The following is a 10339-nucleotide window of genomic DNA, read 5'->3' on the forward strand; positions in this document are numbered from 1 at the left end:
GCCCACACCACAGGAACAACTGCAGCTGCCACTTCAGTCAGGACCTTGCTGCTGACAGGAGTTATTATCCCTCTGTAAACACCAAACTGCTTCAATACAAACAATCCAGTGGACACTACAACTCCTTGGCACTTTCAGTGGAACCAGTGCAAGTCAGTTGCTAGGTTACACAAGGTTTTCTTCTCAAGTTGTAATTAATGAAGATATCAAAACAACAACTGTGAGATAAGGGATCCCCCCCAATGGTTCTACTTTTAGGGAAACAAAAACCCAAACCCCCATCCCCAGTACTACAATAGCTCAGGCTCCCAGAAAGGCCCAGGGGCTGGGCTGGGGCTTTTGGCTGCCCTGGAGCACAGGGAGGAACACGAGGTCACCACCCCACAGCCACAGCTGAGAACCCAAAGAGCAGCCACACCAGCAGCTCCTGCCAGCCCTGCTGGGCTGGGCCTTGGGGAGGAAGGGCACTGGCCTTTCTTCCTGCCTAGGAGCAAAGAGCCTCCTTGCTGAGTACTTCTCCTGCCAACGGCATCAGCTCAGATAGGAAGGGCAACTTCTTGCACTGAGCAAGATTCCTCTTCCCTGAACAATCTCTTTCCAACGGAACTCAGAAGTACACACAAAAGTTCAGGTGTTACCTAAAATTTCTTACAAGAACCTCTGAGACTCAGCTGATGAGTTTTAGAAGCCAGGCAATCTCTTATTCCTATGCTCTTGAATCATTCCAGCCCACCAGGTGTCCTGGCAATCAGCTCCCAAAGGGCACACAGAGCTATCTCCACTGCAGCTGATATGGCAGCATTACAGGAGGGTTCATTTTCCTTCCCTGCATTCCTAATCCCCACTCAGGACATTTTCCAACACTCATTGCCATACACACCTACCCTTAGAAGATTTCCAAGGGGCTTCACCGAGGGCCTTTGCAGGTCTGCTCTGTCTGGAGCCCTCAAAGTCCTCAGTGCCTGCCTTAGGAACCTCAAGACAACTCACCTGTTTACAGTGTAACTTAGTGGTGCTTGTCTACTGCCTCACTTCCCTTCTTCCTTCTTTCTTCACCTCCCTTGGTTGGTCCCTTTAAATCCCTTGGCTCAGCTCTGTGCAGTTTCCAGGCTACATCCCACTGCAAAAAGGATTACCTCTTGTTACATCTCAACACTCAGGTATCATTCCCCCTTTTTTCCTGACACTTGGTCATTAGGCCAGTGTCTCATTATTTAAAGCAGAGTTTGACTCCTCAGTGACAACAACAGCTACAGCCCTGAATCATAACACAGGCTGAGACACAAACACGGATGGGAACTCTGAAGGATTCACTTTGTTCTGCTCACCAACCAAAAGGAGCTTTCCTAACTCAGGAATAACAGACCCCAGGTCCTTTTCTGCAACTTCAGCTGCTATAGATGTGACCCACAGGACCTGGAAAGGCCCTTCCCACTTCACCTGCAGGGCTGGCAGTGCCACCACTTGACACGGACCCAGGGGCTGGGCAGGAACGGAGGGGCTGGGGCGTCCAATCCATCGGCCCAGGCGGCACCAGGAGTTCCTGGAGTTCCTCAGGGGAGAGCCTCAAGCCAACAAAGGATTATGGAGATCATTTTAAACTTTAATAGGTATATCTCCTGGAATATGGGGACTTGGACAAGGCCTACTGGTGCAACAAGGACACCCTCAAGGCTATCTATTAAAAGCATCTACCAGCACTCAAAAGCTGTCACTATCCTTCTTGCAGGGGCAACTCAGCAAACTCTGTTGGCCAAGAGCCTCCACGAGGATTTCCAGCTTTTGGGGCTCTCTTTTAACCATTTTTCCCATCACTGTAGCTGGGACTATCACCTGCCCTACAGGGGGAACAGCCCACAAAGTTCACTGGCAGGGATGCCATTAATTGAAAGTCCCTTGTCAGGGGGGTCACTGCACACCTTGTCCTTTGTTTGCCCTCCCCACCAAAGATGCTTCCAACAGTTCTGACACATCTGGCAGACCCAGAGCTCTCCTCAGGGAATGCTTTAGCTGCTTAAAGGCTGCCCTTGCACCATCTAGCCAAGGCAGCAAATGCTTACAGGCTCTTCTTAAAAGCTGGTATAACAGTCTTACCACACATCCAGAGGGAGCAATCCAGAGTCCACCCCGTCCTACCATTCCCAGGAAGGCAGTTCAGGGGCTGTCTGGGGCTCAGGAGGAGTCAGGTGGCTTCTCTTCTTCCTTCCTGCTTTCCAGATTTTCTCCTTCAAAGGCAACGGCCATCTTTTAAACCTAAGGTTGTCATTCAAGGTGGTTCTCTCAGGTCCAACCTGCAACCAATCCAAGCTGGAATTCTGATTTTAAAGGATACTGGCTTTGCCTTACCCATATAGATCCCACATGAGGGGTAATACCTACAGGTTCTGCCCTCTTCCGCCCTCCTGCAACTCCACTGGCCCACACCACAGGAACAATTGCAGCTGCCACTTCAGTCGGGACCTTGCTGCTGACAGGAGTTATTCCCTGCACAACAAGAGCTGCTGCTTTGACACATTTAGTTCCAGCAATTACAGTTTCAACATCCCCAGTTTTTAATTTCATTTCTGCCTTAACTTTTCCACTCAATCTCTTCCTAGCACAGGTTTGGCTGAGTTTGGCAAATAGGGAAACTGAGGAATTCCCCAATGTTTTCCCAGTTTGACCCCTGTCACACCAGTCACCTTAACACTGCCAGTCCTTAATTCTCCTTCTCTTGTGTTACGGACTGAGGAAGTTGGACCTGTGTCTGAGCAGGACATGTGCAAACCAAATGCTGGGGACTGGAACACACACCTTGCACTCCTGCAGCTCTTACCATTGCATTCAAGAGAAAACAGCCAATTGGACCATCACTGCTCGATTCTTAATCCCAATCCCACACTTCCTTTGCACTTGGAGCACCACTTTTAGAACCCAATTACAGTCCAGTAGAGAGCTCCATGTCTAGCATGGACAGCTACACCTGGGATACTCTCAGCAATGCCTGGATCCAGTGCAGGGACCTTGCTTTGAACTCCCCAGGGCCGGGCACCCCGAGGATCTCCCCGAATAATCCTTTCGGTGCGCGCTGGAGTCCTCGGGGTGCCCCAACCCGGGGGGCACCAACAGCACTGTCCCTCCAGGGGGGCCCAATTTGGTCCCAAGGCTTCAATGGACAACCCAAAAGGCATTTCAAGAGCCCTTCTTTGGAACCCACCAACGGGGACGGGGAGGAAGCCACAACAAGGCCTCATTTCTAAATGCAGGGGGATCTTGCCTGTGTCCCAGACTGGTCCGGGGATCTGAGGCCCTTCCCGAGAAAATCTCGGTGCCGGCGTGAAGGACCAGAGATCCCTTGGAGCCACGGGAGAGCAGGCACAGAGTCCCTCCTGCAGGGCCAATTTTGCTGCCTGCTAACAGCTCTTCAAAGAAACTTCTAAGACTCAATTGGTGAGGTTTAGAAGCCAGGCATTCCTACACACTATGAGATATTTTAAAAGCTTACTGAGTGAAAAAACATCAAGCTTTTATCAGTGACAACTGATCTCAAACAGACAGCTCCTTTTTCCTTTCAGTACAAAATTATTTTCATGGAATCATTTAAGAGGAAGTGCCCAGGAACCCCAGACTGTGCTTTCCAGAACAGAAAAGAAACAGAGGGAAGGAGCTTTGCACGAGTGTAACATACTCCAGAACACACCTGACTTTAGTTTTACTCTTGATGTTCAAATACAGCACAAGACAAAAACTCCAGCAGGAGAGCTGGCACATTACCCATGGTACCCTGAAAGTCCACCTTAAGAGAGCTGGAGAAAAATCGCAGTTGTGCCAGTCCCTTTTGCCTGCAGATGCCTGGGGATCCTCTCCATCTACCTCATGCTCTCCCAACAGCAGAAAGGGTGACCTCGGGGACATGGTGGCACTCCACATCCTGCGGAGAGAGCAAGGAAACCTTTAGCAGAAAGGGGAGTTGGAATCTAAAACTTCCTTTCCTGGGAGCTTTGGGAAGCCTGCAACCAAGAGGGGGGAAATTTGCATCTCCTTTGGTGCAGGTGTCAACAGAGGCCAACAGAGCTTGCACCTTTTTCAGACAACTGTGCCCCTTTTGGCTCCCTGGCAGCTCCAATGGCACCAGAACCCCCTTCCAGCACACCCACGGCTGTCACACACAGCCACCCACACACCTTTGCTCCAGCCCACACGTGGCCAACATTTCCTCACCCTGCACATCCCAAGGGCAGTAGTTTTGTAGAGAGCACAGCAACCCCCCTGCCCTCACAAACTGCCTCCCTGCAAAAAAAGGAATCATTTCTCCTGGACACTTTGCCCACAGTCAAGGGCTTTTCAAATGTGCTCAGGGTCCCTCCCGGCTTCTGCCTGTCCTTGCATTTCAAGGCATGGCCATGTTTCAGCAGCAGAACCCAGCTCCTCACGGGCAGTATAAGCCCTGCTCTTACCTGGACAGACTCCCGGGCTCGGCACAGCTGTGGCTCATGGAGCAGCTTCCCAAGGCCCTTCTCCCTCCCAGCAGGAAGCACAACTCGCCTCCACTCCCCAGCACCAGGGGAAACCACGAGCCAGGCTGCAAATTGACACAGAACGAGCAAAAAGCATTAATGCAGCACCAAAAAAAACCAAGCTAAAGCAGTCTTGGCCTCGTAACCCGGCACAGGGAAAGGGTTTGGAATTCCAAAGCAAAACTCGATCCACCCAGAGAGCACCAGCCCCCCAGTCCTGCCACGGCTCCCCCAGGGTCACCCGGCAGGGAAGGGGTTTACCCGGCCCCCGCTGCCCAGCACAACGCGCCCCTAAACGCCCCCCGGCTCCCCCGGCCCACAAACCCAGCGGCCAAGGCGCTCTCCCCTCCGCAGCCCGGGCAGCAGCGGGGCCGCGCCCTCAGCCCTCACACACACAACCGGCCCCACCCCCCCCGCCGGCCCTTTATACCGCGGGCCGGCAGCGCTGCCCAATCAGCGCTCGAGCGCCGCCGCCCAATCCCAGCCCGCCGGTCCCCGCGGCCCCGCCCCGCCCGCTCCGCTGAGGGAGATCGGGAACTGGGGACAGGAACCTGCTGCTGGGGGAGACACCCTGGACATGGAATTGCACACGGGCACCTGAAGCCCAGGCGATTTGCTTGCCTTGGCAAGGCCCTGCGTTGCTCCCAGGCACAGGAAATCTCTGTTTCCCTGCCCAGCCCTGGAGACAGGTGGCCCCTAAAATCCCCGGCAATCAGGAAGCCCAGGCTGCAGGAGCTGGCAGGACCCAGTGGCCGTGTGTGCCGTGGGACACCGTGTCCTGCAGCCCCACGGACCTGCACAGCAGGGACAGGTCCTGGCAGCGTTTCAGTGCCGAGGCCAAAGCTGGGGCTCAGGGACAGCTGGGGCACATGGCAGCTCTGGGAATCTCTGCCATGGATGGCTGGCCATTCCAGGATTGCCTGCTGGGCAAAGGAGCTTCTCTGCAGACTGTGGAACCAACAGGTCTCATGGACTGTAAGAAGCCAGAATTGCTGTAGAGGAATCTGGGTCAGAAGAGACAGTTCAAGGTCTCTAAGTCTGACCTCCTGCTCAGGCCACAGTCACCAATGGGATCGGACCGGGCTGCTCAGGGAGGGATCCAGTCATGTTTTGAAACATTCCACGGATGGGGATACAACAACCTCCCCAGGCAACCCATTCCATGAGCGACTGCCCTGACAAAATACCTCCCCCTCCTATGCGGTTGGAAGCAACAGCTGGGCTGGCAGGAGCAGAACCTCCCTGCTGGGCCATTCCCCAGCAGCCCAAATGCCCTGTCCAGGGCTTGGTGCGGAGGCCGGGGCGGCTCGTTCCTCCAGCTGGGCATTTGAGGAGCTGCCCTTGCCCCGTCCCTGCCAAGTCCCTCTGGCAGTGGTGCAGCTCCTCAGCTGGAGTGCCTCTGAGGGACCCCCGGCCACGTTTCCCAGCAGCTGAAGGAAGGGAGGGTCCCCCCCCAAGCTGGGCTGCCTTTCTCTCGCTGCCTTTTCCCCACCTTTACACTGCAGTGACAAGAGCTGCACTTTCCCAGGGAACGGGGCAGGGACAGGGGAGAGCAGCAGGCAGGAACCCCCTTCTTTTCTGCAGGCCAATGACTAACTGTGTGTGAAGGGACAGCGACTCTGGTAACAACTCCACCTCCCACTTCTTGTCACAGATCGATCTGAGGCACTTGTCAGGTCAATACCTGCCCTTTGCAGGAGCACCAGGCTCGTGTTCAGTGTCCTCATTGTAGCCCACGAATCCCTCTAGGTGTTAAATCAGCCTCTCTGTCCTGATTCTTCTCATGAAGAATTAGCGTTTAATGAGAGATACAAATTATCCTGAGAGCGTCTATGTTACAAGCTCAGTTTGGCAGTGTTGCTGTCCTGGAAATCGATGTTCTGTCTGAGTGCATGCTTTATCCAGAGCTGCTGAATCTCTAATCCTTACAATAAAGTCCTTTCCAAACAATCAGACAATCAGATGCACTTCAGTTCAGAAAATGTCTTTTAACCTCCCTGTATAGTACAGAAAACTGACTGACTGAGTGTGTACTCAATATAGCTTTGTTAAGCTATAAAGAGGACTCCTGCAATTATACAGATATAACATGAGACGGTTTCCCCCACAGGAAGATCATGTTGCCATGGTAACCAAGAAAAGTCAATTTAACAGTGGAGCTCACATCTCGCATTTTCCTCGTTTTCTGTATCAGCATTTCCCCATGATTGTTACATTATTTAGAACCAAAGAACTTTAATCAAAGTTGTAAACTTTCTGGAAGCAGTTGGAGTTTGCTTGCACTATGGGAAAACATTATTTCTCCATTCTAATAAGTAGACTTTAATTTAATCATAGAATCATAGAATGATTTGGGTTGATCTTTTTTCTGGTAGCATCATGAAAATCTCATGATTGTGATCTGCAAGGAAGTAGAGAGCATAGACCAGTGTGTTTAAGATAGTCAGCCATTCTCTCACTATTCTACAAATGAAAGGCAACAAACTGGCTAATATTTTTAATTATCTAGAATTTGAATTCTAAGTTAGTGTTAAATCTATTAAGCAGAAAGAAAGAATTATTCTTGACATGATTAGAATCAAAAATTTGGTGGTTGTTTGCTTTCACAATATTGTAGTGAATTTCCATAACTAGAAACCTACTTTTGGGATAGGCATATCTGTAATAATATCAAATTTTATTTTTTTTTTTTAAAATCTTGAATAGAATTAGGAAGTAAATTAAAAAAAATTACTTTGTCAATATCCTGATTTTTTTTTAAATCCACTGTGTTTATTTTAAACAATTTGAAGAGAGCAAAGAGAAATAATAACAAGCTTATTGGGGTTCAATTTCTTTCATGGACAATAAATTTGCCAAAATTCAATTTTAGAGAAATTGTTTAGAAGTCATTATTGAATTTTGCAAACCTGGGTGACAAAGTATTTGTCTTCAGCAAGTAGGGATGGCAGACTTTGTAGTTCTGTTCTTTGCTTTAATAATTGTTCCTTCATTATCTGTTTTTCATCCTATTTGTTAAACTACATATCTGAAAACAGAAACAGAATAATATCAAGTTACAGGTTATGAATCGTGTTGACAGAAATGCCAAATAATGTTAGAAAATAGAGGGAATAAGAGATTAAATATGAGGGGATATTTTAAAGATGCTTATGACAACTGCTTGGCTTTATAAATACAGTGTTATATTGACAACATTCCACTCTGCTGCACTTGCTTCTGCCTGAATACAGATTAAAATTATGCATCATAATTAATAAGGATTGATATTATTCAGTATTCTTTATTCAAAAGAAAAACCAAAAGGCTGAGTGACTTTACACAGACAGGTAAGCAAGCAGGGGAAGAGCTGAATGCCAATTAACTTCTGACCAGTGAGTCAGAACTTGCCTGTGTTTGGGAGTTTTACATTACAAACAGCCACGTTGCCTGAGGCAGGATCAAAAGCTCCCTAAAGACATTGTAGCCAGCAGCAGCATTTTGCTTTCTGTTGGTTTTGGTGTGTGTTTGTTTGTGTAAGCATGTAGGCATATATCATACCTGAAAAAAAAATCCCAGTCTTAGTGGGTGGTTCTTGGTGAAAGAGCTGGTCAGATGTTGGTTATGAGATCTGGGAAATATTCATTTCCACCTATAAAAGCAACACAGATGAGTTAGTCTGGGGCATTTCTCTTTTAGCTTCCATTGTTTACAGTGGAAAACAAGCACTGATGAAGAATTCTCTGTGAAGAATTCATATAGAAGATAAATCAAGGGCGGATCATCCTCCAGCAGCAATGGATGTAAATCGTGGGGAGGTCTGCCCTTAACCCTCAGCTCTCCAATTTGTGTAATTATTGTGCTTTGCTGAAGAACAGATAAAACTTGCCAATGAGTGGAAGAATAAGGGCAGGAGGGTCCAATTTATTCCTCACCTGGCTGGTGAGGACCTTGTGCTACCAACCTTGTTGTCTCCCTGGACTTACACTGAGACCCTGGACTTACATTATGAGAACCAGAATACCTTAAACAGCTCCTGCCTCAGGCAGTAGAACAGGAGAATAGTTTATCTGTTGCCTCAGACCATAAAAGTCCTTTGTAAGTGTCTGCAGGAAAATAACTTGTCAAAATTGCCACCTGAAGAAACAGGTTTCAGCAAGCTAGAACGCTGTTTATTACATGCTTGACACAGAGGCAACAGAAAGCTGTGAAGAACTATTTTGGCAAGTACAAGATGATGAATGACTTCATCTCTTGAGTTCAAATGTTAAAGTGAGTTCCTTTTTTTTTTTTGTTTATTTGTGAGTTCAGTGGTGATGGCACAAGTTCAAGTTAAGCAATGATTTCTGTAATATTTTTAACATGTTACTCCTGTATGGATAAATCTGTAACAATGATAAAAAGCAGGTGATAGTTAAGAACTAAATCTTAGTTCACACCAAGTGTAGCAATGACATCCTGACTACCAAAACCAACAGTGAGTTATTAGCAGGCATCTAATATATAGCTAATAGTGTGCTTCATCATCTTAAAAACCAAGCAGAATATACATGAAGCAGAGTAATTTGAGTGCAGTTAAAGAGGCCATGTCGATGGACATACACTGAATTTCTCAGTGCCCAATGAAATTCAATACAAGCAACCATAAAACAGGCTGTGTTTTATTTATTTTAGCTAGCAACTGCTCTCTGTAAACATCAGCTTATGTATGATGTCAACAGATTTTAGCCACAGAAGAGCTACCATCCCCTGCATACAGAAACACATAACTGGCAAATGCAAGTAAAATTAAAATTAAAAAAATACTCCACAGTAAGGCAAACATCAAAATATGTAATGATGTTTATACCTGACTTATTTTAAAAGGGACAGCATCTACAAACACAACTATGAGACAAATTAACTATAAACTAATAGGGTGGCTGAGGTTAAGGACTGCTTGTTTCTTAGAGTTTGGGGTTGTGTATTTTTGGCATCTAACCACACTGAGAACACTGCAACTCGGAAAGCAGAAAATGGAGAAGGTAAGTTTAGCAGTTGCTTTTACACGGTGAATGATTCAGATCTCAGAGGCTTTAACGAGGTTTCCAGGTTACCTGTGTAAGTTCCTGGTCAGTGGAAGTATTGCTAGAGTATAGCTGACTCTTTGTGAAAAAAAATCTGGCTAATGTGCTTTCCAAGAGTTGCCCCGAGGCATAAATATTTATATTTGAAAATGAAAAAAAAACAAACCCACAACCCTTTTGTTTTCATGGAGTTTACCTTTTCCCTACAGTGAAATTCCAGCGGCTTAATGGTCGTCATGGAAATTAATAGCACCGTCCTCAATGGTGGTTACTTCACTGCAGGATAGAAGAAGGAGTGGTGAGCTGGGAGGGAGAAAACTGTCATTATCTACAAGTTCCTTTGATAATTAGCAAATGCAGCAGCAAAGATGGTAAGTATCAGAGGATAAATGACTTCACACTCTAATCAGTGTAATCTGGAAGCATTCCCCAGAATGAAGAGGCAGTTCATGTGGATTTTATTTCTTTTCAAATACTCCTTGATTTGTCCTATGTATAAAGAACATGGTTTTACCACTGCTTTACCAACTTCCTCGTTGTGAAGTTTCTCTAATGTCTAAGTCGAATCTTCCCTATTTTAAAATGTAAGTGGGTTGCTTTTTCCATCCCGTATGAATCCAAACTGTTCCATTTCTTCCAGTACTCATTTGTGTATTTGGACACTATTAACATATCATTTCCCCCTCCTTAATCTGTTTCACACAAAGAAACCCAAATAAATTCATGCTGTCCTTGTAGGTCAGGTCTCCATTGCTGTCGTTGCTTTCTGCTGAATTCCAATGATCCACATCCTTATCA

The 10339-nt window shown here is 47.1% G+C and overlaps 1 long non-coding RNA gene across 1 annotated transcript; it reads right to left on the reverse strand.

Annotated features, from left to right (window-relative positions):
- Positions 1-7253: 7253 nt before the first annotated feature.
- LOC113983918 lies at positions 7254-9901 on the reverse strand. Its single transcript, XR_003539287.2, has 3 exons — positions 9738-9901; positions 8037-8127; positions 7254-7524 (listed from the first exon to the last, which is right to left on the reverse strand). It is a non-coding gene; the product is annotated as an uncharacterized LOC113983918 (long non-coding RNA).
- Positions 9902-10339: the final 438 nt, after the last annotated feature.

This window comes from Pipra filicauda, unplaced genomic scaffold, assembly GCF_003945595.2.
Source record: "Pipra filicauda isolate LSUMZ 115617 unplaced genomic scaffold, ASM394559v2 scaffold263_size1117673_pilon, whole genome shotgun sequence".
NCBI classification, from domain to species: domain Eukaryota; kingdom Metazoa; phylum Chordata; class Aves; order Passeriformes; family Pipridae; genus Pipra; species Pipra filicauda.